Consider the following 22,641-nt stretch of genomic DNA (forward strand, 5'->3'; position numbering starts at 1 on the left):
ATTGAGGAGAAACATTATCTGGTCTTGGTGATTTGTTTGAGCCTATTTAACCTAAGTAGCACTTCTCCCTCTACAAATTTGAAATTCCACTCAGTAACTCCTTAGTAGACCCTGTTATGTTAGGGTTTTTTGACTTCTTCACACATACTGTATAAACGTCAATACACTGCAAGTTCGAAGCATTTGCTATTTCACAGTGTGTATATTCTACTTCACCTTTACCGTACTTAATATTCATCACTTCCTCCTTGACTGTTTTTTTACTCCTAAAATACTAAAAGAATTTCTTTGGATCATCTTTCTACTTTTCTGCACTATTTCTCTCAAAATGCCTTTTAGCATTTCTAATATCCTTTTTCACCATTTCCCTCCAATGTTTTAGAGTTAGCACTGGAGTCTTATTCTCCGCATACAGGTGTTTTTATTTTGTATTTTTTTAGCTTCCTTTTTGGCTCCTTATTTATCCACCTCGAGTTTTCTTTAATTTCTTACTGCTCCCATATTTTGGGATAAAAAGTCCAGCATTATACGTAAAACATTTTTAAACCTGAACCACATCTACTCGACTGTCTCCACACTGAAAAGTTTATCATAATTTAACTTACTTAGGTTTTGCTGTATCTGCTCAAAGTTTGTTTTAGAATATGAACTCTGCAAAAACACTGTGAAATCAATTATATTATGGTTCCCAGATCCTAATGGTTCACTCACCTCTACCCCTTCAATTCTGTCCTGATTATTGCACAGAATGCCACCTCTAGGAAAACTTCTTCCCATGTTTGTGATAAAACACAGTCACTGATTCCATCTGAAAACTCCTGCTCTTTTGCTCCACTATTTGTAAGGCTAGTGTTCTGTTGGTGAAGGCATAGAGAAGGAATATGACCAGGAAAAATACATAGTCAGAGGTCAAAAAACAAGAGATTGAGTCAACCAGATCATCAATATACAGAGCACAACACAGAAACAAAAGAGCAAAGTAAAATTCCAGGAGTTTAAAAAATAAATAAATCACAAAGAAAAAGAACACAGAAAGAGTTTTGGGATCCTAAAGTCAGATGACATAGCAATATTTCGGACAACCTTTAACTCCACTACCAATTCAAACGTCATCAGCGCAGTGTTTCCCATTGAAAACTGGGATGATCCCATGGAAATGGGAGATGCAAATAACACAAAATAGAAGCACTCGTCTGGATCCAAGATAATGTCACAGTAAACAAAAATAACTATCAAAACAGCTAGCCCAGTTCATATTTGGGTAATTAAAGTTCCCAGGACTATAATATCCCCCTCAGACTTGCCGTTTTTAATATATTTAAACTGTTGTCTGCATTGGTAATACAATCATTTAAAAATATTTGCTATATCTCACCCTACGTGTACCTTCAGTGCCTTTCCTCGGTATCTCTGTGTGTCAGAAACTAACTTGACCAGTGCTCCCCAGATATACTTCAATCAAGTTCTAGAAACCTCTCAAGGAGAATTAAAGCAGACAGGATGCACGTGAGCACAATTTGCAGTGCAGCAGCAAAGGGCCTGAATACTCCTAAGGACAAGAGATGTCAGTGTTTGAATTTCAATAAATTTAATAAATCTGCAAACCCTTCTACCAACATGTTTTCTGCCGCTCACGTATGTGGATTTCACTTTCACTAATCAACAAATCCGTGGATACGCCTCTTTATTGGGAAGAAACACTGCTTTTCCCTGATGGCAACATGAATTAGACAATCTCTGGACAAGTCTCCAAACAATATATTCAATCTCTTTTTGCTGTTCCGTTATTTCACCAAGTAATAATTTCCATTTGTTTGCGCTAATGCGATCTTTACTATCATTTTTTTGAGACTTTCAAATTTTAGTACTTACATTAGTGCTCTGCATGTGTATCGCGCCATCCATCCATCCATTTCCCAACCCGCTGAATCCGAACACAGTGTCACGGGGGTCTGCTGGAGCCAATCCCAGCCAACACAGGGCACAAGGCAGGAAACAATCCCGGGCAGGGTGCCAACCCACCGCAGGACACACACAAACACATCCACACACCAAGCACACACTAGGGCCAATTTAGAATCGCCAATCCACCTAACCTGCATGTCTTTGGACTGTGGGAGGAAACCCACGCAGACACGGGGAGAACATGCAAACTCCACGCAGGGAGGACCCGGGAAGCAAACCCAAGTCTCCTAACTACGAGGCAGCAGCGCTACCACTGCGCCACTGTGCCGCCCTGTATCGCACCAACGTTTTTGAATTCTTTACGATGTTCTATTTTGTCATCTACTCTTTGTCTTTTATTTCTGGCCCCGGGCGTGGTTAAATCTCTTGGCACAAAGTCTCGTCTCGTGGGACATGAAAGTGTCTCTCTGAAAAAGTCACATCTCGTCCCAGGCTAAAAATTCTCATCTCGTCCCAGGATTTTTTTATTATAATAGAGAGATGGGTTATTGAGTGTAGACCGATGGACTCAAATGTATCCATTTAAAATGAAATCTATAACATAACAAAGTGTGAAGAAAGTGATGGGGTCTGAAGACATTCTGAATCCACTGCTTTATGGAGTAGTAAACCAAACTTTGTTCATTAACAATTTGCTAAGCACCATGACAGAGAAGAATTTGGACATACCTTGACTCCTCTCAGCATCGAAAGACAGTGGACACAGCCGTACTAACTGCCACGTACTTTAGATTCAGGTCTACTCATCTGAAAAATAGCAATTTTCAAAAACCCTAAAAGAGGTAGAAGAATTATTAGAGTAGAGGTCTGCTTCTTAGACATAGCTCATTGTATGCGATAAAGAGCTGATCACATTAAATGATTTTTGATAACTTTTCTTCTTACATTATAAGCCCAGTAAACTGTTACTCTGCGTTTCAGCAGTTTTCCCAATGTGTCTCTGTAGACATTCTGTGCCCAGCAATTATTTGATAGCTGGCACAGAATCTGGAATCATTTCTGCATACAATTATTTTTTTAATTACAAATTATCCATGCAAAGAGAAAGAAAACAGAGAACAGCAGGATGATTTAATTTAAAATGTGTTTGAGGCATTGAGCAGTGAAAATATTCATTTATTCTTTCATGTGTGTGTATTCTAAACTGGCTTATTCTAATGGAGGGTTGATGAGCGCTGCAGCCTATACCGGCTCATTCAGCAGCCTACTGTATGTACTGTACTGGATAGAATTCTAGAATATCACAGGGGCACTCATGAGCACCCAAAGTCATCCACTCACACTCAGAACATGAAGAATTTAGTGCAAATATTCCTCTTGAAACATTGATCTTTCAGATTTAGCAGCAGTTTTTAAGTAGCCTATTATAATTGGAGAAGCAATAGTAGCTCCAAGAGAAGACATATGCAAAAATACTTTGTCTGTCTCTGACTAATAACTGGAAAAAGAAATGGAAATCAAGAAACTAACCGACAGATCTGAGGAGAATTGAGGTACCAAAATATTATGACCACCTGTCTAATATGCTCTTGCACCTCCATGTATAACCAAAAAAGCTCAGAGGAATGGACACTACAAGACATCTGAAGTTGTACTGTAGTATCTGGCTCCAGGACATTAGCAGAAAATCCAGTGACTCCTGTAAATTGTGAGGTTGGGCCGCTGAGGATTGGATTTGTTGTTCCAACACATCCTATGAATGGTCAATTGCATTAAGATCTTGGGAATGTTGTGACCAGAGCAACAATGTGAACTCTTCATCACGTTCTTCAAACCATTCCCGAACAATTTGTGCAGTGTGAATTTGTGCAGAGGAATTCAATTGCCATGGAGGGGTGTACTCGGTCTGCAATGATGTTTAGGTTGGTTGCACCCATCAAATTAATGTCCACATAAACATCTAGGCTGAAGGTGTTCTGTGATATCTGGCACCAAAACATTAGTAGCAGATTTTTTAAGTCCTATAAGTCATGGTGTGGAGCCTCCACAAATTGGACTTGTTTCTCCAACATATCCCACAGATGCTTGATTGGATTGAGATCTGGGAAATTAGGTGGTCAAGTCAACACCTTGAACTTTTTGTCATGTTCATCAAACCATACCTGAACAATTTCTGTAGTGTGGCAGTGTGCGTTATCCTGCTAAAATAGGCCACTGCCATCAGGGGTGAACGTGGTCTGAAACAATCTTTAGGCAGGTGGTACGTGTCAACAGTAATAGCCACATGAATGCCAGGATCCAAGGTTTTCCAGCAGATCATTGGCCAAAGCATTTCACCTCCTCCCTCAGCTTATCTTCTTCCCACAGGGCATCTTGGTACTATTTCTTCTCTAGTTTAACGATGCACACATACATGGACATCAAAATGATGGAACACAAAACAGAATTATTTGTACCAGTCAATTTTCTTCCATTGATCTAAGAACTAGTTCTGATGCTTATGTGCCCATTGTAGGCATTTTCAATGGTGGGCAGGGGTTAGAGTGGGCATTCTGATTGGCCTGTTACTTTGCTGTCCCATATTTCAGCAAGGTTTGATGCATTACCCCTGAAACCATCATTACAATTATCTGCAATTTTTGACACATTAGCTCTTCTGTTGGTTTCTACCAGACAGGACAGTCTTTGCTTGACTTCTTTAATCGATGAGTCTTGGACATCCACCTCCCTATCGGTAGGTTGTGATTTTTCCCTCGTCAGACCACTCGTCGGTAGGTATTCACAAGGGCTGACTGTGAGCACCCTGCAAGCCTTGCCAATGTATAAATGCCCTGACCCAGTTGTTTGACCATGTTGATTTGGCCCTTGTCAAAGTCACTCAGGTTGTTACATTTGCCATTATTGTCTGCATTTTATGCATCCCAGACCTCAACATGTGGTGCTGTTACGTGACTGTCAACATCATGTGTGTCATATGGGAGTGGCCATACTGTTTTGGCCCATCAGTGTATTGTGCCACCAGCGGCCACAAAGATACACACATGTACATTGGATTCGTCTGATATGGTTGATTTAATCTATTCCAGTGAATACAGTGTACAAATACATTTAAAGTTAATTTTAAAAATGCATATGGTTTTCTTGCAAAGTAAGTGATCCAGTTGATAGTGAAATCCTCTTATAGACGTGGCACTTTTAAAGTGTAATGCTGCCTGGAATAATTAATGGATGAACCAGCTGGTTTCTACCATTAAAAAAGTTTTCAAACATTGTGAAGAATGATAAAATATGCAGAACTTGGAGATGTCTTTACCCCAGAAGAGCTCTGCCCACCATGATGAAAGCACTGATGCTCTTTTACGTCAGTCAGTCAAGTCAGTTGACGTTTATTTTATTCTTATAAATCACAAAAGCCATGGAATTATTTATTTACATATCACAGACAAGCACTGTGTTTCATGTCATGTTTGGCATCTGAGGAGGCTTTCTGATTGCAGTGATTTGCTGCATGTGTATCAGTTTTTGATGTATCAGACAGGACCTACTTCAGAAGATACAGTTGTCATCACAATTGACCATTGTGTGTGCATTTTACTAAAATACTGAAGAGTGAGAAATGCCTTACTGCATTAAATGACTGGCTGTCCTGGTGTCTATGTGTTGCATTGTTAAAGTATGATCGACTCTCTGTTAAGGAGCTAAGTCACCGAGGGGCCTGTCGGGGCCTAAATCGTCCTAGCTTGGAGGTTGTGTAACCTATTTTGTCATAGCCATGTGGACTTCCCTTGCTCGTATGTGTCCGACAGTATGGTATGTGTTAAATTATATACCAAATAATAACTGAATATTTCTGTCTGCCTGCTCTCATGATTTACTCTATGTGATGCACAGAGCTTCTCATCCTCAGTAAGTTGTATTGCTGACTGAATGGCTTTAGTTTGAAGATATGCAAAGCAGTACTAGGTGCAGTGCACACATCCTTCTTTAATGCTTAAAGCAGACGTGTGAACTTCAATCCTTAAACCAATAATTACAGTGAAGTAATTAGGCATAAGTGTGTGCTCAATCCAGGCAATCTTTGTGAGTCTGACCTGTTCTGTTCAATGAAGCTCCTCTTGTCTGCACATGAGCACTTGACAAACTTTAATGTTGATGGTTGTTATGTGGTTGTTAGAGGTGACATCAGGGGTCACGGACAACATGACATCACAGTTCAAGAGGTATAAAGGTCAGTCCCTTGGACTTCCCAGTTTGTCCAAGTTTGAGGATTCAACCTGAAACTCTAGCAAATGTATTGTTAATTATAGTCTCTCTGGTTAGACATTTTTTTGGTTTTGATTTTTGTCATACATTTTGGCTATGGTTACAGGAACTTTGGTTTCTAATTCTCTCGCTCTGTTGCTTGACCACAATTACTGTTTCACATCCTGGGTCTTGTTTATAAGTTTCTTTGTCTGCTGTTTATGACCTTGGCTTGTTTATTGTGACCCCGTTCTATCTAAACAAAACTGTATTCCATTTGGATGTGTGTTTGTTTCTTGTCTGCTTATTTCTTCACTAACCACGCAAAAATGACTGAAATGATTTTCACAAAATTTTGTGTGTGACTTGCTGTTGGTTGGACATAAAATATAGGCTGTATGGAGGATCAGGGAGAGGGGTTATGACAAGAAGGGGGCAACTTAAAAACCAGCACTGATGCAGGGACTGCAATTTTCATCTGGCAGCAACAGTAAGTTACAGTTGATGGAAGACATATTTATCAGCATGGAGAACGCCAAAGTGCAATGTTAAAGACCCCAAGTAAGTACCACATTTTATTAACAACTAATCTGGCTAAGTTTCACCGTCTTGCTGGATGACAGCTTTTTTTGTCTCATCGTGGGATTTGTTTAGCCATGTTGACTTCCCCAAAGCAAGTTTTTCCCCTTTATTTATACTGGCAACAACAGGTACTTTGACTAATTTCTTAAATAAACTGCCATTCAGTTGACTCAACTCGGCAGAGGTAACTCATTGGTTAATTACGTTTTGTATATAAACAGAGTTGGACAAACTACAGCTCATGGTTCTGTGTCACGGGTACATGGATGTTGGTCGGATTTCCATAGAAATATTTAATATTTCAACTGTCCTCAGCTGCTCTTAACAAGATGAAGCTACAGTTGACCGATTTAAACGTAGTAAGTTGTGTCATCCAAATAATAAGTAAATAAAGCAAGCTGCAAAAAAAATAGACCAGGTTTAAGATGTGTGCAATCTCAAAATACGGATCAATACTCAATAACACATGCGATAGATAGATAGATAGATAGATAGATAGATAGATAGATAGATAGATAGATAGATAGATAGATAGATAGATAGATAGATAGATAGATAGATAGATAGATAGATAGATAGATAGATAGATAGATAGATATGTAACGGCCGACCCCTTTACCCAGCCGGCAGCTACACTTCCAAGACCTGTGGCCTGGATGATTTACTGAGAATTAATCTAACCAATTAAACTTTTCCCCACAATCGACGGTGAAAATATAAGCACACAAAAACAGGATGTAAAATTAAACAGATTAAATGTATTAAATGAAACAAGACATGCAACAAATAGAAAACATATAAATATAAATATCCCTCCACCCCAGCAACAAGAAGACACCCCAAATATAAATACAACAAAAACCCTCCCTTGCCCTTGTAACATATAAACACACAACACGAATAACAAAAATGACTGATAAACTGAATGATTGTGAACTTGAGTCCGGTTATACAAACTGTCCTGAATACGGATGACTGAACTAGCGGTAAATGCGTTGTTTGACTTTCCCGGCGATTGAAGCAACCTCACCGTGATTCCTCGGCGAATGGTGGATGGCGAGTTGACCCCGGGATCTCAGCAGATGGAGGTTGAAAGACAGTCCGGCAAAATGAAAAGCAAACGGGTGAAAAGGCGCGATGTGGAAAAACAGCAAGTAAGTTGAAATGTGGTTGAAACAAAATGGTCTCCTTTCTCTCCTCCCTCTTCCTTCTCCTCCTGCTGGCTTAAATAGTCCTGTGACGGCTGCGATTGATTAAATTGTAAACAGGTGTTTTCCAGGTTTGTGGCTGTGGTCTCCTTCCATCATCCGTCCCCCTTTACGGGAACGGCATTAACTGATACACATACAAACAGTAAACGGGACAATGAAACGAGACGCACTCAGAACTGACATTTACAACACTATGTGGCCCCGCTACATTTACTTTATTAATCCCAAGGGGAAATTCACATTCTCCAGCAGCAGCATACTGATACAATAAACAATATTAAAGATTGATAATAATGCAGGTAAAAAACAGACAATAACTTTGATTTTGTATAATGTTAAATGTTAACGTTTACCCCCAATGGGTGGAATTGAAGAGTCGCACAGTTTGGGGGAGGAACGATCTCCTCAATCTGTCAGTGGAGCAGGACGGTGACAGCAGTCTGTCGCTGAAGCTGCTCTTCTGTCTGGAGATGATCCTATTTAGTGGATGCAGTGGATTCTCCATAATTGATAGGAGCCTGCTGAGCACCCGTCGCTCTGCCACAGATGTCAAACTGTCCAGCTCCATGCCAACAATAGAGCCTGCCTTTCTCACCAGTTTGTCCAGGCGTGAGGCGTCTTTCTTCTTAATGCTGCCTCCCCAGCACATCACCGCGTAGAAGAGGGCGCTCGCCACAACCTTCTGATAGAACATCTGCAGCATCTTATTGCAGATGTTGAAGGACGCCAGCCTTCTAAGGAAGTATAACCGGCTCTGTCTTCTCTTACACAGAGCATCAGTATTGGCAGTCCAGTCTAATTTATCATCCAGCTGCACTCCCAGATATTTATAGGTCTGCACCATCTGCACACAGTCACCTTTGATGATCACGGGGTCCATGAGGGGTCTGGGCCTCCTAAAATCCACCACCAGCTCCTTGGTTTTGCTGGTGTTCAGGTGTAGGTAGTTTGAGTCGCACCATTTAACAAAGTCCTTTATTAGGTCCCTATACTCCTCCTCCTACCCACTCCTGATGCAGCCCACAATAGCAGTGTCATCAGCGAACTTTTGCATGTGGCAGGACTCCGAGTTGTATTGGAAGTCCGATGTATATAGGCTGAACAGGACCAGAGAAAGTACAGTCCCCTGCGGTGCTCCTGTGCTGCTGACCACAATGTCAGACGTGCAGTTCCCAAGACGCACATACTGAGGTCTGTCTTTAAGATAGTCCACGATCCATGCCACCAGGTATGAATCTACTCCCATCTCTGTCAGCTTGTCCCTAAGGAGCAGAGGTTGGATTGTGTTGAAGGCGCTAGAGAAGTGTAGAAACAAAATTCTTACAGCACCACTGCCTCTGTCCAAGTGGGAGAGGGATGGATGTAGCATATAGATGATGGCATCCTCTGCTCCCACCTTCTCCTGATATGCAAACTGCAGAGGGTTGAGAGGCGTGTTGAACCTGTGGCCTCAGGTGGTGAAGCAGCAGCCTCTCCATGGTCTTCATCACATGTGATGTCAGAGCAACAGGCCGGAAGTCATTCAGCTCACTAGGACGTGATACCTCTGGGACTGGGGTGATGCAAGATGTTTTCCAAAGCCTCGGGACTCTCCCCTGTTCCAGGCTCAGGTTGAAGATGCGCTGTAGAGGACCCCCCCCAGCTCCGATGCACAGACCTTCAGCAGTCGTGGCGATGCTCCATCTGGACACGCTGCTTTGCTGGCATGAAGTCTCAGCTCTCTGCTCACCTGCGCTGTTGTAATTATGGGTGTGGATGTCTCTCCTATGCTGGTATCAGCAGAAGGATGTGCGGAGGGTGCAGTACTCCGAGGTGGGTTAGGGTGGTCAAACCTGTTAAAGAAGTTGTTCATTTGGTTTGCTCTCTTCACGTCTCTCTCGATGGTGGCACCCCCGCTTCAAGCTGCAGCCAGTGATGATCTTCATCCCATCCCACACTTCCTTCATGCTGTTATTCTGCAACTTCTGCTCCAGCTTTCTCCTGTACTGCTCCTTCGCTGCCCTGAGCTGGACTCGGAGTTCCTTCTGCACGCGCTTGAGCTCATGCTGATCACTGCTTTTAAAAGCCCTTTTCTTCTGGTTCAAAAGGCCCTTGATGTCACTTGTAATCCATGGCTTGTTGTTAGCATAGCAGCGTACAGTTCTTACTGGAACTACAATGTCCATACAGAAGTTGATGTCGTCAGTAGTGCAGTCAACAACCTCCTCAGTGTTCTCACTATGTGATCCCTGCAGGATATCCCAGTCTGTAGTTCCATAGCATTCTCTCAGAGCCTTCTCTGCCTCCGGGGACCACTTCCTGAATGAGCGTGTGGTTGTAGGTAGGACCCTCACTCTTGGTTTGTAGTGAGGCTGAAGCAGAACCAGGTTATGATCTACTTTCCCAAGCGCAGGCAGCGGGGGTGGCGCTGTGTGCGTCTTTAATGTTTTTTAACGATTAACAGTAGAACCGAAGTACCTATGGGTGATGCGTTCCAAGACCTACAGTGGATATTTCTCTTTTCTTCATTATGTAAAGCTCTTTGAGCTACTTTTTGTATGAAAATGTGCTATATAAATAAATGTTGTTGTTGTTGTTATAGTAGCAGGCCCTATATATCAATTGTTTGTTGTTGGCATACAATCCAATGATAATGTTTAATTGATAAATCACACACAATAAGACCTTACCAACATTAAATAATAATCCACTGTACATTACTATACTTCTTTCTCTAATGTTTTAGATTAACCCTCAAGGGACGATGGAGCAATAAGAAATATATTGTACGCACACACAGTTTAAACACTTTTTTCCATTACATTTTTCCATTTATTTCTTAAACTTATCTTAGATTATTTTGGGGTACTCACCAGCTTCTCCATTCTTTGTTGTTAATGCTGATGGGAAGCACTTCACGGCTTCTATTACGCTTTGAAGATCTGCCAGCATCACTACATGTGTTAGGCAAAATGAAGGGTTTATTTTCACAACAATACTGTGATAATGCAGTAACAAATGAAGCAGCAAGCACGTTAGAGGCTAAAGGCTGGTCTATACTGTACTTGATACACCAGCATGTTAAAAATAATGTCAGGTCCACAGGCACTTCAGTCTTTTACCATTTAATTCACTGCTTAATCAGTGATAGCATCTTATACGCAGTTTTATCAAGTGTGAGACTTTCCCGGACACCACCAGTCAGAGACCACATCTTTATAAAATGCACACATTTATTAAACATTAATAAACACAGTTCCATGCAGCACACAATGCACACAGCAATAATCACCCTTCAATAACTCTCTCAGTCCTTGGACGCCTTTCCTCTCCTCCAGGGAGCTTTGTCCTTCTCCCACTCCCGACTCTGGCTCTCTGACTGTAAGGAGGCGGCCCCTTTTATTCCTGCCCAGATGTACTCCTGGTGTCCGATGACGTCCATCCGGCAGCACTTCCTGGTGTGGCGGAAGTGCTGCCCTTTGAACCGGAAGCAGTCCGGGCGTCCCTGGCAGGTTCCTCCGCCATCTTGCCGAGTGTGGCGGAAGTAACAATATCCGGGTCTCCAGAGGCTTAAAGCGCCCCCTGGCGGTGGCGTCAAAACCTCTTTGTTCCTTTCCCATAGTCCTCTTTTAATCCAGGGCGGCTGCCCCCTTGTGACCCGGATGCTGTTATTGTCCCTTTCCGGTCCCTCCAGGCATCCCAGCCAGGTAATGATCCCAGTCATCCGTGACACAAGGTAGACAGGTATGAATTAATTAGGAGGGACAATGAACAATAGTGAACGAGGCTTTTAATAACAGATTGTAGCTGGGACCACATTCACAAGTGTGAGTATAATAGAAACAGCACAGTCACTATAGGTGTGTAGGCAGTGGGACGTTAAAGAAAAAATGTCCAGTGAGGTGCTTTGAGAAAAACTGTTGATAAAAGGCAGATATGGCTTGTGCTGAACAACATACAGTTTAAGACAGCTAACGATGCCATTTTTAAAGCGGAACTTACATTGTCAAACAATGTGTAATATCCAGTTACCTGAGAATGCACTGACCAACAACCCTGTTCAAGATGAAACAGGCTTAGAAAACAAATGGTACGGTATATGTTTCACATTTCCTAGATAATGGTATAATCTTTTACCCCATAAGATAACATGTAAAAGAACTTTCTCAGCTATTTCTGTAATATCAGAATTTTAATTTTTCAGTTAGGAATATAGCCTCTTGGAATGTGGCAATCATTTATTTCTGGAATTTTCCAATTAATATTTTTCAGCTCGAGGTAAACTGCAAATAACTGAACCCAAATCTGCGTGTAAAATCATACAAAGAACAAAGATAAAGAGTTGGGGTACTAGCTTGGTATAAACTGACTATTTTTTTGTGCAAATAATTACAGTGATCCCTCGCTATATTGCGCTTCGCCTTTCGCGGCTTCACTCTATCGCGGATTTTATATGTAAGCATATTTAAATATATATCGCGGATTTTTTGCTGGTTCGCGGATTTCTGCGGACAATGGGTCTTTTAATTTCTGGTACATGCTTCCTCAGTTGGTTTGCCCAGTTGATTTCATACAAGGGGACGCTATTGGCAGATGGCTGAGAAGCTTCCCAGCTTACTTTTCTCTCTCTCTCTCTTGCGCTGACTTTCTTTGATCCTGACGTAGGGGGATTGAGCAGGGGGGCTGTTCGCACACCTAGACAATACGGACGCTCGTCTAAAAATGCTGAAAGATTATCTTCACGTTGCTATCTTCTGTGCAGCTGCTTCCTGAAGCGACATGCTGCACGGTGCTTCGCATACTTAAAAGCTCGAAGGGCACGTATTGATTTTTGACTGTTTGTTTTTCTCTGTCTCTCTCTCTCTCTCTCCCTGCTCCTGACAGAGGGGGTGTGAGCTGCCGCCTTCAACAGCTTTGTACCAGCGGTGCTTCACATACTTAAAAGCCAAACAGCCCTATTGATTTGTTTGCTTTCCTCTGTCTTTCTGACAGTCTGTGCTCCTGATGCGCACTCCTTTGAAGAGGAAGATATGTTTGCATTCTTTTAATTGTGAGACAGAACTGTCATCTCTGTCTTGTCATGGAGCACAGTTTAAACTTTCGAAAAAGAGACAAATGTTTGTTTGCAGTGTTTGAATAACGTTCCTGTCTCTCTACAACCTCCTGTGTTTCAGCGCAAATCTGTGACCCAAGCATGACAATATAAAAATAACCATATAAACATATGGTTTTTCTACTTCGCGGATTTTCTTATTTCGTGGGTGGTTCTGGAACGCAACCCCCGCGATGGAGGAAGGATTACTGTATATAATTAGTTGTGGAAATATCTTTACAGACATGAGTCCAAACAGAATCGAAGTAGGTAACTGGTTTGATGGTTTATGAAAGAAGATGGGAGGAATGGGTGGGTTCATTAGGCTGGACACCAGAGATGACTTCACTGATGGAGGGACTATAAATCACCCCGGTCTGCAGAGAGAGAGAGAGAGAAAGAGACAGAGAAAGGATCAGAAAACAGTGGCAACCCCTGATCAGATGGGTAATTACATTTACTAGAGCCAATAAGCTGCCCCCAGGCACACCGCACACGACAGCAGACATGGGGTTCTATTGCATTTTATAAGTTTTAAGACTCTTGTTTTCATGTTTGGACCTCTGTCCATGAATTCCGCTTTAAAATTTAGGGACAAGCTAGATACCTTTGTTTTGTTTTTTGCTTTTTTTTTAATCAAGAATGCTTCACTTCAGAGCACAATTTCATATTACAATACATACTATGAATGTGAACAAATAACTTGAAAAATACCAAACTTATACTTCAACATTTAGGTCCGGTAGTATGGAGGAATTTTTCAGACAAAATAAAATAAATAAATGTGCAAATAAATAAAAACTGCATGAAATATGAACATGAATAAATAAATAAATAAATGTGTCACAAACTATATTTTTTGTTGCTTTTTTATTTATTTAATTTTGTCCATGATATTCCTCCAAACATATCAAGAAATTCATCCATCCAGCATTATCCAACCCACTATATCCTAACACTGGGTCACGGGGGTCTACTGGAGCCAATCCCAGCTAACACAGGGTGCAAGGCAGGAGCAAATCCCGGGCAGGACACCAGCCCACCGCAGCATATCAAGAAATACGGCTTGAAATAAAACTGTCACTTTCACTAATCAAAGTAGAGAGGGCGGGCTCTAGCACATACTGTGTTTTGATTGGTGAATCGTGTTCTGTAGATTGTTCATGTCTAATTCAATATGTCTGTGTGAGAAATGGAGGTAAATGAGATAGCACACAAATTATTAGAAAAATGCTTACTACTGCCAATGAAATGGATTTTGTTGGAGTTATCACGCATTTCAGAGAGAAAATTAAGGTTTATTAGAAGAAATTCCAATTTTTGGTGGCCCTTTTAGACTATGAGATTGATGAACCTGTTTTTGAAAACATTGAAGAACTGGTGCTCACGTTATTTATTTATCATATTTATTTGATGCTCACATTTCACAGTACTTTTATTTAGTTGTGCATTTATTTATATAATTTTGTCCGAAATAATCCTCCATACTGTAGGGCTTTATAAACATATTCTGTTTTAGAAAGTCACCCTGGCCACAAAAATGCAAACATCTTAGCCACACCTATGTTGTGTCAGCGTAGTCAGGAAACCAGCGTTTGGTTTCCAGTCACTCCGTCTTAGATGGACAATTAATGAAATTGTATTGAAATAAAAGGCTTTGTTCCTTCTCTGGCATCTGGGTCAAGTGTAACACTAATGACTTTGTATGTACGCCATATTAATATGGTACTGTCAGTTATTATTTCTTGATAATCCAGTTCTCCTTTAATTTGGTCCTTCACTTCAACAAGACACCTACAGAATATTGCTTAGGCCATACAGTTATTTACTGAGTTAATGGAATTTTCTCAGGCCCAGATCAATATGACATGTCAGGGTTGGCAGAACTCTACAACCTCACACTTTAATGAAGTACATTGGATTGAATGCTCATGAATATAAGGCAGGATGCAGAAAGCAGAGCATTTTACTTTTTATTATTGAATGCCCCAAGCAAGACACAGAGGCATGCCTTGTATGTTCAGCTTCTGTAATATTTTTTCTTCATTTATTTTTTTACTTTATACATCTGTTATTCATTTGGTTTTTGTGAATGATACATAGCAAATGTTCTTTATGGCATCTCCAAGCTTTACTTCTGGACCCATCATTCGAATGTCCACATGAGACCTGATTTAAGGACAATCCCCATCAGTTATCAGCCCACCCTACTGTCACTCCTGCTATAACACAGAGAGTGAAGCCATCAATTAACACTATAAGCAAGTCACCATTAGTTATCACACCACCCTACTGTCACCCCACTCTAGTGCCGAGAAAGAGGCCATCACTGAACACTGTAAGCAGCAGCTGCCCTTAATAAAAACTCAGGGCTTTCTGCGGAGCAGCATTCAGAGCAAAGGAGATTAACAGCCACTTTGTTTCAAAGGAAAGGACAGGGGAATTGTTAATACTGGGCAAACATAAATACAGTGATTTATAATCGATGGTCCTCGGCTTTATAAAGAAAAGGTCCTGGGTTAAAGCTTTAAAAGGAAAACGAAGATAAATACTCTGCAAAAAACAAGCAGGAGTCCTCTTACATAAAGGATGGCAAGTATATGTGTGTGTGTGTGGGTGTGTGTGTGTGTTGGGCAGGTCTGAATGTGTAACAGGTAATTTTTTACAATTTTGTAAATTAGATTTTCTTTATTCTCAATTTAATTTTGTGTGTCTATTCATTTGTTTAGTAATAAAACAACAGATACAAGGCATGTATACCAACACAACTAAACAAGGGAACACACTGTCCTTACTGATACAATGATAAGAAACTTTACTTTCATATACAGAAAATCTATATTGAATGTTTCCATCCTGTATAGTACAAGAAAGCAACGAGAAATTCATATCCCTAAGCCGACCACCGGCCTTTCTCAATAGCCATGTTTTATCCAATACTGCAGTATTAGAAAGATTAGGTAGATAAAGCAAAATGAATTGTTTTACATACTTTTTTGTATTGCCTGCAGTCAATCAATATCCACTTTCTTTAAAGTCTTTATTCATTCTGGCTGACGTAAGCACCAGGATTATCAAACTGTAAAGAAACCGGCACCATTGTCCCAGGTTCATCAGTTCATGGAATTTATGTCAAGACGGCAGACATATTACCTATAAAGAAAAGTTTATTTTGTGATAGTGTACAAGGGCATATTCAGTAAAAGTAAAAAATGGGTATGAAAGAGAATCTTCAAATAATATAGACCTGACAGATGGTAATTTTAGAAAACTTGCTTGCAGTGTGTGTGTGTGTATATTATATATATATATATATATATATATATATATATTGTACTGGACACACAACAAAGGTCTGGGGCAGCCACCCATATAATTTCCCTAGCTGCAAAAAGCTTTTAGTTGGGTACAATGTGTACAGGTTCAAGTCCAAAGGTAGAACTGATAAGATATGAAGGATGATGGGTTTTAATAGTCTGTTCCCAGGAAGTGATATCCTCGGGGCCGGGACAGGAAGTGACGTCCTCGGGGCCGGGAGAGGAAGGATTTCTCATATTTGCTCTGCTGAGAGAAAATAGAGAGGTTTAGCGCAACCCGCCACCCCCCAGCCTGGTATGGGATTGTCGTTTTCTGGTCCCTTCGGTTGACTCCCAAGCGCATGTGTATGACAAAATATATATATATATATATAATACATATATATATATATATATATATATATATATATATATATACAGTGGAACCTCAGTTTGCGAGCATAATTTGTTCCGGAAACGTGCTCGCAGTCCAAAGCACTCGTATATCAAAGTGAATTTCCCCCATAAGAAGTAATGGAATTTCAGATGATTCGTTCCACAACCCAAAACTATTCATATAAAAATGATTAATACAAAATATAAAGTAAAAATACATAAAATAAATTAACCTGCACTTTACCTTTGAAAAGAATCATGGCTGGTGTGAGTGAGTTTCTAAACTTTTGTGGGATTCCACCCAACGGGACGACACGCGGAAGAGCGTCCCAAAGCAATCGCAGTCTCCAAGTGCTGTAGCAGTTCGCCGTAAAAGCGATTCTGAAAAGATTGCGGACATGCTATAAGCGCCTGCCGTCGATGGGTGATACAAGGAACATTATAAATGCGCATGGCACAGTATTACTTGGCCACGACCCTGCCTGACTGCTGTGTCTGTGTATAGGAGAGTGGCAGATCCTGCTACAATAAATAACCGCGCTGTTGCTGTTTCAAGCTGAATAAAGCTGGTACTGCTAAAGTACTGAGACTCAGCTTCGTGTTTTGGGGTGCAAGACGGGGACTCGCACGTCACAGCGCGCACGCACACGCGCACGCACGCACGCACACACACACACACACACAGTCACAATGCTGTAGTAAACAGTATACGCTCGTACAGATGTTGACTATATAAGTGAGGCATGCTGAGGAGACGATTGCCCACAATCCCGCAGCGAGAGAGAGAAAGAAGAACCATCAGCTCAGTTGTGATCACATGATGCTCAGCAGACAAAGCGTATACATACTAGATAGATAGATACTTTATTAATCCTAAGGGGAAATCTATTTATACTACTCGTATTGCAAGACCTTGCTCGTTTATCAAGTCAAAATTTATTAAAAATTTTAGCTCGTCTTGCAAAACATTCGTAAACCAAGTTACTCGCAAACCAAGGTTCCACTGTATATATATATATATATATATATATATATATACTATATATATATATATATTATATACTATATATACACGGTACAGCAATAGTGAACTAGCGACAAAAGACAAGGTGCTCAATGAGCATCATCAAGGAGAAATTCCATGGCAGACAAATGTTTTCCACATTTGCCGTTCAAGCTCTTCTGCAGCAGTTCAAACAACAAGGCAAGGCCAAGGAACAGAATGCAGCGGTTGGTCACAGAGTGCAGCAAATCAACTGGAAGATGTAAAGCACTGCTATCAGCCCAGAACTGTCAGAAAGCATTGAGAGACTGGTACACTCACCTACAATCCTGAGAAGTGGAACATAAGTGGTCTTCATGGAGTTGCTGCAACTGAAATCCATTGCTCCAAGGTGGAAATAAAGCAAATCGACTCACATACACATGAAACACACAAGAACTGGAATGTCTAACAGAAGGCAGTTTATCCACTAAAGGGCTGGAGAATGGTACAGGGATGAATATCAGCAGGCAACAGTAAAGCACAGTGGGAGTTCTCTAAAAGTTTGGAGGTGTGTCCCCATAAATGAAGCTAGTGATTTGATCAAGCTTGATAATCTCCTCACTGCTGAGAACTAGACATATTCTAATCAGTCTCACTTTCATTCTGCAGCATAATGATGACCCCAAACTCACATCTAAAATAATAAAAAAAAACACAACTTCAGTGAAAAGAGGAACATGGAATCCTGCAATAGATGGAAGGCCCCCCCAGAGGGCTGATGTCAACATCATTGATTCAATCTGGGATTAAACATCAGACAGTCAAAGTCTGCAGTGGAACTGGGGCAAGTTCTCAAAGAGAACTGGGACAAATGATCATACAAGGGCCTTCAAAAAATACATGACATAATAGAAGACAATGGATGGGCACACCAATATTGAGATTTTTTTTTTCTATTTGCTACACTGTCTATGAAGTTTATTGAATAATAAAAACTATTCATGGAATTATTTTTGAAAGTATTACTGGTTTACGGAGTACTTTATATACACTGCACAAAAAAATTAAGGGAACACTTAAATCACACATCGGATCACAATGAAAGAAATATTCAAGTAGAAAAGTCTTTACTGAGTAATACTGTGTAATTAGTTTAGAACAAAATGGACAATGGAAACCAAAATCACGAACCTATCAAGGGCTGATTTAACATCACACCAAACATCAAAGTAAGAAATTTAAATTTAAACAGGCTGATACTACTTGTGTGAATTTCATCAAGGAAACTCTTAATGTGACTCAGTAGCGTGTATAGCCCCCCATGTGCCAAGATGCACTCCTAACAGCATCTCAGCAAGCTCTTGATGAGATAGTGGACAGTGTCCAGAGGGATCTCCTCCCAGACTGGGATCAGGGCATCAGTGAGCTCCTGGACATTGAGTGGCTCTACTTGGCGCTGTCAGATGCACTGATACATAACATCCCAGAAGTTCTTAATTGGATTCAGGTCTGGGGAACATACAGGTTAGTAAATGACATCAATGCTTTCATTATCCTGGAACTGCCTACACACTCTGGCCACATGTCCTCCACCAGGATGAACCCATGGCCCACTGCACCAACATAAAATCTGACAATGGCTCTGATAATTTCATCATGGTACATAACAACAGTCAGGGTACTGTTGCCTAGCACATGGAGGTCTGTGTGACCCTCCAAGCATATGCCTCCCCAGACCATCACTGACCCCACCATCAAACCTGTCACACTGGATGATGTTGTAGGCTGAAAAACGTTAACCATGGCCTCTCCAGACTCTTCCACGTCTGTCCCATGAGTTAAGTGTGAACCTGCTTCTTATCTTTGAAAAGACGGGACACCAATTGCGGAGCTGCCAATTGTATATACTCTGGCGAATGCCAATCGAGCTCCACAATGATGGGCTGTGTGCACAGGTCCCACTCAAGGACGTCGGGCCCTCTTTCCACTGTATTGGAGTCTGATTTCTGAAACATGCACATCAGTAGGCAGCTGGAGATCATTTTGTAGGCTCTGGAACTGCTCCTCCTCTTCCTCCTCACACAGATACTAGTCCTGCTGCTAGGTTGCTAGGCTCTTCTATGGCCCTGTCCAACTCTCTTTGTGTAACAGCCCATCTCCTGGTATCTCCCTTCATGATCTTGAGAGTGTGCTGGGAGACACAGCAAAATGTGTTGTGACGGCAAGTATGGAGTGCCAGGCTGGAAGAGCTGGACTACCTGTTGTCACAGGTGGCTGGGTGCGGTCAGCAATCAGCCGCCTATTTAAGGAGCCGCCTCCCCTGCAATCAGGCTGGAGTCAGGTGAGGAGGAAGACGAGATCGGTGCAGAGGAGGCGAGGAGAGGCCCGAGTGAGAGTGACGTGAGAGAGAAGAAGAAAGTGGCTGTTGAGAGCCTGGACTTTGGGAGACTGTGGGGCTTGGTGGCAGTGCACTTAGTGACTTGTAAATATTAGGAATTGTGAATAAACGTGGTGATGAGTGGAAACGTGTCCTCCTGTGTGTGTCCGGGCCGTCCTATTTCACACTGTGTAACCTGAATCAGCTGGTGGTACCGCTTCATGCTCCCAGTAGTGACATGCATGGACACTAGCAAAATGCAAAGTTATAAGGAGAGAGCAGTTGTCTGTGGCCACCATTTCCATTTTGGAGGGTGTCTTGCTGCTGCCTCTGCAGTGCACCTGTTCTCACTTTCATTTACACCAAAGCAGGTGAATTTAATTCACAGTTGCTTATGCTTCCTAAACTGGACAGACTGATATCCTTGAAGCTAAACTGTCTGGGTGTTTAGACTGGGCCACCAGTCTAGGAGTGGTGTTCCCTTCATTTTTACAAGCAGTTTTATACTAACTGTGCTACCTGACTAAGACAGATTTAAATCTAAGTAATCAATGTAAAACTCAGCATTAATGTTTGCAATGCACCATCTATATTTTGTAATAAAAGGAGTAATAAAATGCATATTTGTCATTCCAACACATGGTGTATCACAAACATCTTATAAAAGGCATTGCATTTCTAATTCTAACAGATGGCACATCACATACATTTACAGTAATATAATGTGTTGCATTTGTCATTCCAATAGATGAGCATCACAGACATTTGTAGTAATAAAATGTGTTACATTTGTCATTCCAACAGGTGGTGCATCACAAACATTATCACTGCTTTTATAAATCCCATAACAAATGGCATATAATAGAGGCATTGTAAGTGGATGGATACATAACTCTTGTCCTTTTATTAAGGACAATGTATTACTTTATATATATGTAATATATTGGCACAAGCCAGCACTCTTGTTTCTCCATTCAGATATTGTATGTCTGAACCCAGTGACCAGTTGTTATAGGGTCTGCATTGTCTCTGTATGTCCTTGTGTGTTTTTCAGCCCACATCCCAAAGTTATGTTTGTAGCAAGCCACATAACACAACAAGCAGGTTGGCTTTCTGGACTGGCTGTCACTGTATTATATGACTGGGAGGGTGTCTAAGAAAGAACTCTTCAGGGACGATTGTGGATGACCAATTTCTGGGAGGACCCCGCCCGATAAGGATTCCAGCTGCCAGTTGCCGGTGTCATGATGCTATGACATCTAAGCAGGGAAAGGATGTTTTGGAGGGAAACTTTTCTTTTTAAGGAGAATGGCAGATTGAGGAGGGGTGAAGCAGAAGGAAAGGAAAAGAATATTTCATGATCAGACTTCACCCAGGGACGTCTGCTATTTGTGGGTGGACACCCTGAAGTTGAAACAGTGAGGTGAATCACCAAGAAGAGGCCAGGGATTGTGATATATGGACCTGAGGTTCTCTGGGTGCTCTCGTTGGTGAGTCGGACTCGTGTCTAAGTTCTTCGAGATACCCAGCCAGGAAGCTGTTTTCACCTGAGGACTGTTTTTTTTCCCTCCATCATCCAGTGAGAACTGTACTACAGGATTCTTCACTGTTTCACAGACTACGTTTAATCTTCCTCTTTTTGAGATCTTTTTGCTTTATGTGTCTTTCAAACCGGGGATTAAGATTTGGCCACTGGGGGTAGAGAGGCTGGGGAGGGCATCTGGGGAAAAGGGATCACTAATGAGCTCTCAGTCACCAGGCATGTAATACAGCAACATTGGATTACAATATACTTAACCAGTCCAACTTCCATCTGATTTCTTTCAAGTATTGGGGACGCGTATAGGAGAGAAGAGGGGCTGATGACCGAATATTTTAATTCTATTATATCCTTCAAATATTGTCCTCTCCCTCTCGGGTGGTAAAGTGTAGTAATCGCGTCCCGTATTGGGTGATTGTTACAATGTGTTTTAATTTAATTCTGATGTCACTCCTGCCCTGTGCGAGTATGAGTGTGCCAGTGTACCAGAGGGAGTCCGGCGATTGACCAGCCTGCCGCCCAGATTTTTTTTTTTTATTTGTGATAGTTGTTAGGCAGCCCTTATCTTAATTATGAAAAAAGTCTGAAGATACAGTAGCAGGTGAGTGGTCAACCCTGATAATAAACTGCAGCTCTCAGTGCTTCCTGAACTTACCGCTTTGCTGCTGGTTTCATTTGGTTAAATTCTAAAGTGCTCTTGCTTTTTCAGACTAAATGACGATTTTAATGAAATTCCTTTAAAATTAATGTGGCTCATGTGTCACTTTCATCTGTCAAATCAAAGAATGCCATTGTGCTGTCTAGAAGCTTTAGAAGGACATTGTGCACTGCATATACAGTAAGAGGGAGACAATTTCACATCTTTAGGTTTTAATTAGCCTGAGCAGATGGTTTCTAAAAGAGGCTATAACTCTTAACCATTTATGATTGTGGTCAAGAAACTAAGATGACTGAGCTTGCCCAGCATAAGATACTGACCTACAAAAAAAAAATGACTTTCCATTTCATGTCAGAAATTCACTTTAGATTAATTTGG

Source organism: Erpetoichthys calabaricus, chromosome 7, assembly GCF_900747795.2.
Source record: "Erpetoichthys calabaricus chromosome 7, fErpCal1.3, whole genome shotgun sequence".
In the NCBI taxonomy this organism is placed as follows: Eukaryota; Metazoa; Chordata; class Cladistia; order Polypteriformes; family Polypteridae; genus Erpetoichthys; species Erpetoichthys calabaricus.